We start from the raw sequence: 8,907 nt of genomic DNA on the forward strand, positions 1-8,907 counted from the left end.
CTATAATGGTTCCAATCTGAGGTCATAACTTACACATCTTTAGCACAAGACTGGTTGTTATGGTGAAATTATAACTTATAATGACTTATGATATTAAGTAGGTGATATTAGATGTCACTTTTAACAAAATTCAAATGTCAGTGAAGCCTCATTTTGTTTAAAACCTCAGATTTCGATGATCCTGTTATTACTGGCAGGTTCGAAATGAAAGGTTCACCATTTCTGGCTGCATTGTGTGGAGCAGAAGGATTTCCCAAAATGGAATTTGGATAAATAACGTAGCTGCAAATAGCTCAAAGTTGCATTTTTATTGGACCAGTTAAGCATGTCATCCAGACGCACCAGCTGTCATCCATGTGTGAGACATAATATTTTAGCAACAGATCCAAATGAGTCGCACGAGTTATTTTACAAGCTGTACTTTTAGATGCAGCAATCCAATCTGCAGAAAATCACAACCCACAGCACATGCATTTATCTTTTTTTAGTCTATAATGAGCAAAGACTGGCCACAAAATGTGCAAATATGCAACTTCAGTAGATTCTATTGAATGCTCCTTTGCTTTTTTCAGTGGATTTTTTTTTTTTTTTAAAAAGCACCCAAAGAAAGAAAAACAGAAAATTAAGAAATTGTTATAAATCCTAATGCAGGAAATATGATCAATTATGACTTAATAATCCTAAAGTATTCAGATTATGACTTACTTTTGTTATTTGGTCGTTCATCACAGTTGATCCCACAAACAGAAGAATCACTCCAAAAATCACCGTCAGAGTCCCTGTCACCATAAACCCGATAGCTACTTTGGATTTATTGATGGCCATAGTTGCTAATAATGATAAAAGTAAAAGACTTTTTTTCCCCCAACTGTCTCTGTGTCTGCAGATCCAACAGCTTGAATAAAAATGAGTGCTGCTGAATTAAAGTCCCGCCATGAACAGTGATGGATTCAGATGAAGCTGCAGTCCAGCGTGTCAGCTGTATATACTCTGCAGACCCCTCCCCACACTGTGCACCTCCCACATTTCCATCGAGAATCCATGCTTATTTGTGGGAAGTCACATTGTAGTCAGATGACGGCTCCGTTTTTCAGTGTGGATCAGGTTGACAGACTCCAGTCTCTACTCTAAGCACATTTACTCAAATAAGTATTCCAATTTATACATTTAATCCAGCACATTTATGTGACTGCTCTACATTTATGATTAAATTTCCATCCAAAACATATTACGTTTTGACTAAGATCATCTAAAGCAGTGACTCAATTACTAATTAGGTTCTAAAATACTCCTAAAAACACTGACATCCAGTTAAAGGACAAGAAAAAGCATCAGATTTAAAAACTTTGTATACTGAAATACAGAGAGGCTTAACCCGCATTGTGTGAGCTCGCTTGGCTCGAATGTAACGGACATTCACTAACATGTAAAAGATACGTACTGCAGGTTTAATAGTCAGCATGAACAGGAGGAATGATTACAGCGAGGAAAAGCTCTTTCACTGTTCAGATGGACACCTGACTGATGTTTTAAGACAGATTTTAAAAAACTGTGAACCTGTCCCTCAAGAAAACAGGTAGATTATGCAGCAGTGATTTCAATCCCCAAAGAGGAACCAAGTTTTGCCATTTAAAATAAAGCTGCAAACGGTTCCAGGCAGCATTTATGTATAAAAACTCTTTTACTTAATTCTGTGAGAACTTTGGGGAAGTTCAAATATCAAACGCCCAACAGTCATGGTCGGATTAACCTCCTAACGGGGCCCCGTGGCAAAAGTTTGTTGTTGGGCCCCCACTGATGTCCACTATACATGGTGGTACTGTAGGGCTGAAATGATCAATTAGCACTGACAGAAAGTTAATTGGCAACAGTTTTGATGACATTTTAAGTCATTTTTGAAGCAAAAATACCAAAAAAATCTCCATTTAAACAGATCTGCATGATAATAAGCTCAGCATCTTTCTGTTTTTGACTGTTGGTGAGATAAAACAAGTCATCTGAACATGTTCACTCGCTGACATTTTATACACTGAACAATCAATGGATCATTAAAGAAAATAACAGTTGACTGCAGCCTTACAGTACTCCTATGATGGAATAATATAACCTGTTCCTCAGTTTTCTGTGTGCAGTTTGATAAAAAGGGCCCAGTATTTGTATTTGTATCTGTATTTGTTGAGGCAGCAAAATTATTTGTATTTGTATTCGAATAAAAGTGGAAAGAGGCTTAAAAATCCTGTTTTTGTTTTCATTACGCTTTTAATTTTAGAAAATTAAAGATGAAAATTAAAGTGATGTCCAAATTAGGAAATATGCGTCATGTAGCAGGTGGATGTGACTCCCCTCATTGAGACCTGCTGATAGACGTCACAGCGGAGCAGAGGAGAGACACTGAGATAGCGACTATATTTGACGTTTTTTTTTCTTTCCAAAAACAAATAATTTTTAAAATATTTGTATGAAACAAATATTCGTAAAAAAAAACAAAAAACCAAACACTATTTGTGCTTTGCCGAATAACGTATTCGAACACACCCCTAATATAAACCCCAACCAGCTGCAACTTAAAAGTGATGCTTAAATATTAATGCATCAATAATAGTATTCCAATAATATAATCCACAGTATGGTATTTTTTAAAAAAGTATTTGTTTAGTTTATTTTGACATTGTAGGAAGGAGGAAATCACACATAAAATATAACAAAGTGAGTCCAAGACTGATCTTCCTTGATGTGGTCCTTGATATAAAGCTGTGTGTCTTTCATCAGTAACCACCTGAACCTGATTTACTTCTCAGGACCGGACGAGCACATGACGGCCTGGAGATATTCTTCAGTGGTGATTTCCTGGTTCTTACAGCTGCTACTTTACCGCTGCTGGGTGTTTTGATAGTTATTGTCTCTAGTTTCACTGCAGACTTCTTCCACAAGTGTGAGTTTTGTGACTCAGTCACACCAACTCTCATTGTGTTGCTAATATTGGGGACAAACTGCAAACGCTGCACTGAAAATGTATTAAAATGTTTCCCTATAGTTCAAACTTTAAAGCCAAACTGGAATTAGAAACATCTGTTTTGCTATGAACTCAGTATACTGCATATATCCTTGCAGGTGTTGGTTTTGTATTTATTTGGTCAAAATTACCACAAAAAAAAACACAGCACCACCTACATTTGTTCTCTCCAGGAGGAGTTCATTCTACTGTCATTTTTATTTGTTCATTATCTTTGAGGACGGACACACAGACAGTTAAATAATTGGGGAATGACTTCATAAGTGTTGCTAAGTCCCATCTGTGATTTGAGCACTCCCTTTACTATTTGGCATCTCCATGCAATACATACTGAAGAACGAAAGAACATACCGAAGGGAGTTTCAACAGTGATGCAATTACCAGCCTAGAAAAAAGTGAACAAACTACACACTCAGTTATGATGACGTGCTGCAGTCAGTGGTGAAATATGGAAGTTGAAGCATGTTTCCTGACATGCAGACAGTTTCCATAAATATGTCCAAAAAAGCTTTTATTCTCTTCTGAAAAATGGAAAAACAGCTACAGTGTCATCATAATTTATATTTCCCTTCGCAAAAATGACACATTTCAGTACAACTTTAACGACAAACACAAGTGGAGCCAGTGCTGGAAGAAGTAATCAGATGCTTTACTTAAGTAAAAGTATCAACACGGCAATGTAAAAATACTCCATTATAAGTATAGAAGTATTATCAGCTAAATTTATTTATAGTAAAAGTACTTGTTTTGCAGAAAATCAGGCTGTGATTGAAATGTAAGATAAAGACGCACATTATTAATACCGAGTGCATAAGCAGCATTTTATTGTTGGTTAGCTGGTGGACGTGGAGCTAGTTTGAACTTCTATATAAGGGTCACCAGATATGATAAATTGGGAGGGGAAGAAGAAAAAAGAAAGTTCTGCTACATACATTTGGATTAATTTTTCAGATTTTTTCTTTAATCTTTGCATTTTTGTGAAATATTGGAGAGTTTTTCCTCTTTCGGTCTTAAACCATTTTACCAATTTGGAGGTCAAATGTCTCTTTGGTGGAACTGCTAACAACACATAGACATCTAAAACACTACACATCATTATGTTATTTAATGTAAGATTCTAATCTGAAATGTAACTAGTAACTAAAACTATAATATAATATTATATACCTCTGAAATGTAATGGAGTGGAAGTATAAAGTAGCATCACATGGAAATATTCAGTTGTACTTAAGTGAACGTACTTGGTTACATCCCATAGAAGTTGATACTTAAGTGGTGATTTTCTGCTGCTGGTTGTTATGACAACTGTTGTCTCTGGTTTCGCTACGCATTTCTTTGCAAGTGTGACTTTTTAGGGGGTCACGCCCGTTCTCATTGTGTTGCCTATGCGGCGTCGGCTGTCATCAGTACACTGCTGATTGACTGATTAGCCGTGTTATATCTGGAACAATCAGGTACAATCCAAAGCAAAATACTGACCTCGGCAATTAGAGGGTTAATTACCAAGATGTCATGTCTGTTTATGTACGCGAGTCTTTGTATTTTTGTATCAGACCTCAAGTTTTGTTTATTTCAAAGATGGAAAGTTGATGTTCTGTGGAATCAAACTCATTTCCACCTATTGGCTTCATCAGAATTATTTTTATAACCCTGCTGACATAAAGTATAATTAATATTTAACATTATCATCCATTAATGAACATGATGAAGCCTGGCCTTGTGGTTTTTATCGTGAAAAAAACAATTTTTCATTCCTCTGGCAAGAATTCTATGGACATTATACATATATATATATATATATATATATATATATATATATATAATATACACATATATCAATGAAAAATCTTATAATCTTATATTTGCACATCTGTGATTTTTTTACCCATCACATCTAACATGGTGGGTTACAAACTTATATTACTATTAATTGCACACTACATGTACTGTTTACACATTCCTGGTCAATATCTAATACATTTCATTCTCTTCAATTTAAACTTTAAATTTGCAACAGCTCTAATCACTCAGAATATATTTGACATATTTTATTGTAAAATTCTCTTGAAACTTGTATATTTTGATTGTTATGCACCACAACACAAGGGCAAATATGTTCAAACCTACCAGACAACAAACCTGTTTATGATTTTGATTCTGGTTCTGATTGACGATGGATATTGTGTACTTACAGTCCTCTGAACATTGTGATCCAGAGCTCCTGTACTGTTGGATACTCCCACAGACGAAGCACCAGAGCACCCCCCTCCCGGCCCCTCCAGCACTGGGAAGTTCGAAATTCAATACATGGGAGGAACAAATGGGGGGGCTCGGTTTTTATATGCTGGTATTATCTCCTTGGCAAGCAAATGAACAATCAGTCCCCCTCGGTGCAGAGAACAGTGATGCACATGCTCTGTCAGTTATAAAAGAAAAGAGCTTCCTTAGTCAGAGAATACTGAACAGCCTGCGAAGCTAAATGTAGGAGTTCAATCTGAAAACTGACAACTGCAAGTAAATCAGGTTTTTAGAGGAATCAGACTGTTTTAAATGCGTTATCCAATGTAATGTAATGTGTCTTTTGACCATGTAAGATGTATATTCTATCAAGCAAGACTTAAAGATACCCTCAAGATAGGTTTTAATACATAAAAAAATCCTCCACTTTGAGTAATAATTTGTGTCTGATGGTTATTAAATGTTTAAACTACATCCAATGAATGACAATGATCAGGAAGAAACTGAGAAAGCATTCAGGTTTAGAGGAGATGAGGGCATGGATGAGGTCAGTGTTAATTTTTGGAGATGTTCCTTTAGTGGAGAACACATGATTAGGCAATTCAATTCCCAGGTTGTTGACAGTCTCTGTGCTATTGATTGAAAGGAAAAGTGCAGGTCAGGTCCTTTTTTTGTTCTTCATTAAAGGAGTAATCCACAGATTTTACACATTTTTTTTAATTGAAGGTTATTTTGAGGACATGTTTCAACCTTTATTTATACAGGTTGTCAGTGAAAGCAGTTCACTCTGTTTTGCAAGTGTGCACACAAGACAATCAAAGCAAAGAACTAACTCGTATTAACTACTTTTTTTGTCCACTAGTTGTCAGCAGAAACTAGTAGTGAGCACAACACTGACATATTATCAGCTTTTAAGTTGATATATTGAACTTGTTAGCAAACAGTTGCTTATTTCAACATCCAGCAGTTACGGAGCAACATGTGGTCACATGTGCCTCTCACGGCAGAGGGAAGCTAAAGATAACGGTGTTGAGAAAACAGATTTTGCAATCTGTAGCATGAGTCAGTTTTCATTTCTGGGTCACTTTTGAGTGAATTCAGCAACTATGGCGCGTGCGTTTTGTTTACAATTTTAACAATGAAGCATTGACACCTCTGACTGGCTTCTTCTCCATAGCTACGATGGCTGAGGCTCATGGGTATCGTAGTACCTGATGTGGCAGAAACAAAGTAGAAATAATTGAAACTGGTGGTCATAATATAAACCTATAGTATCATTACAGTATCCGAGAGAGTCCTAAGTGTCTATGTTAAGTAATATTAATGATATTGTTTGAAAAAAATCAAATTAAATGGGAATACAGACCTCGCCACGTCCATCTTTATAATCAGTCCATGGTTTGTACCAAATTTCATGGCAATCCATCCAGTAGCTGTTGAAACATTTCACTCAAAACTACAAACGTCAATCTCAGGGTGACGCTAGAAGAAAAGTCAGAGTATCACCAAAGTCATCAGGATACATCATCTGAGAACCATAAACGTCTGCACCAAATTTCACGCCAATCAATCAAGTAGTTGGTGGACTGACTGACACTGATATCCATAGAGTCATGCCTCCGGCTAAAAATCATTACTTCACGTTGGGTCTGTGCATCCATGAATGGGGCACCCTTTGTAGGAAGTGATCACGTTGTACTGCAGCACACTGTCAGATGGTTGACTTTCCATAATCGTGAACTCTGTGAGTCATTGTCAGTCATGTCAAAGTCTTTTTGTATGTTTGTTGGTTCTTAAATTATCCTGTGAGACAGTTAAAGTCAAATGAGGCATATGGATTGGAGCTAGACCTGTAAAAAAAAAACAAAAACATTAAAATCTTTAACCTTTGATGATATTGAATGCCTCACATATCTTTATTCATGGATTTGGTGAATTTGGGTGATGAAGAGTTTCTCTCTTACTGAGCGTACACATGATTGCTTTATACGCATTAGCAGGACACAAAGTCCACAGAGCAGCAGCCCACCACAGCTTCTCATCTGACTGGTCTGTGAAATCTCTCAGATCATTTAAGGCTTGAAAAGGACAACTTGTACTCCTGACTTACCACAAACCCTAAGTGGAGTTTTACTCACATGCCTCACTTCCTGAATGCTGAGGGTGGCATTTCATGAAAAAGGAACTCTTGACACTTCCCTTGTATCAAATGCCTTCAAAACTCAAAATCATGTGTTTCCAATGTATGGTATTAAATTTTAAAAAAGGCACTTTATCACATATTAAGTCACTAATTATCCAGGTGATTGGAGATTTAGTCGTGCAGCATATCAATTAGTAAAACTTTCAGAGAATTTGTCACTTTCTGTCACACTAATGAACACGAGAAACTGATTCGCTCCAGATTACACACTGACTCATGTGCAACAAATGACAACTTTGGGATTTTTTTTCGCCAGAGCTTTAAATGCATCACAGAGCATGTAGTATGTTTTACAGTTACCAAGCTGTTGACAAGTTTCACACCAAGAATCTGAAGGGGTTTTTTTAAAACTGTTTTGGCAGTTAAAAAGCGTTTTTTCCCCAATCTTTTTGACTTGTGACCCTTTAAAATGAAGCAATATCTACATGTGACTCCTCATCCACATTATAGGACGGGTTCACAAGTGTGTCTTAAAACAACAGTCAGGAGCCCAGATGAACATTGAAACATGTTTTTCTTGCTGTAATCATTCCTCCTGTTCATACTGACCATTAGAAGATCCCTTCATGATGCACTTACAATGGAAGTGATGTGGGACAAAATCCACAGTCCTCCTTGTGCAAAAATGTATTTAAAAGTTTATCTGAAGCTAATATGAAGCTTCAGCGTCCAAATGAGTCAAATCAAGTAGATTTCAACGTTACAGTCTTTTTAGTGCCAAAGTTCTTCTTTTTGTTACTATACTTCCACCTGCAGCCCAACAGGGAAACACTGTCCGAGGAAACACAAAGAGGGAATTTGATGCTAAAAAGACTGTAAATGTGTCAGATATCCACTTGATATGACTAACTCAGACTGCTGAAGCCTCATATAAGCTTCACATCAACTTTTAAACAACTGTGTGGACACACTGTGGACTTTGGCCTCCATCACTTACACTGAAAGCACAATTGAAGGATCTTTTAATATCCAGTATGAACAGGAGGAATGATTACAGCGAGGAAAACCTCTTTCACTGTTCATACGGACACCTGACTGCTGGTTTAAAACACACTTGAAGAATTGTGAACCTGTCCTGTAATATGGATGTGAGTTATTAGCAGTTCAACCAAAGAATTGGATTTTAAGAGACATGTAGAGGTTTGTAGAGGTGAAAAATTCTGTGTTTCAAAAGAAAAAGGCAAAAAGTAATTTCAAAAGGTACCTTGTACAACAGAAATAGAAATATTTTCATCTCTTATCTCTTTAAGAGAGAAAAAACCCTTTACTAGTTTCAGACAACTCAAATTGAGAGAGATGCCATACCAAATCTCATTATATGCAAATATCATTTTATTAATCATCAACTATTTCAGTAATTGATTTATCTTTTAAGAGATAGAGAGGTTTAAACTTCTTACATATGAATATTTTCTGCTTTCTTTAGTTGTCTATGGACTGTTGGTCAGGACAA

This window comes from Thunnus maccoyii, chromosome 19 (genome assembly GCF_910596095.1).
Source record: "Thunnus maccoyii chromosome 19, fThuMac1.1, whole genome shotgun sequence".
In the NCBI taxonomy this organism is placed as follows: Eukaryota; Metazoa; Chordata; class Actinopteri; order Scombriformes; family Scombridae; genus Thunnus; species Thunnus maccoyii.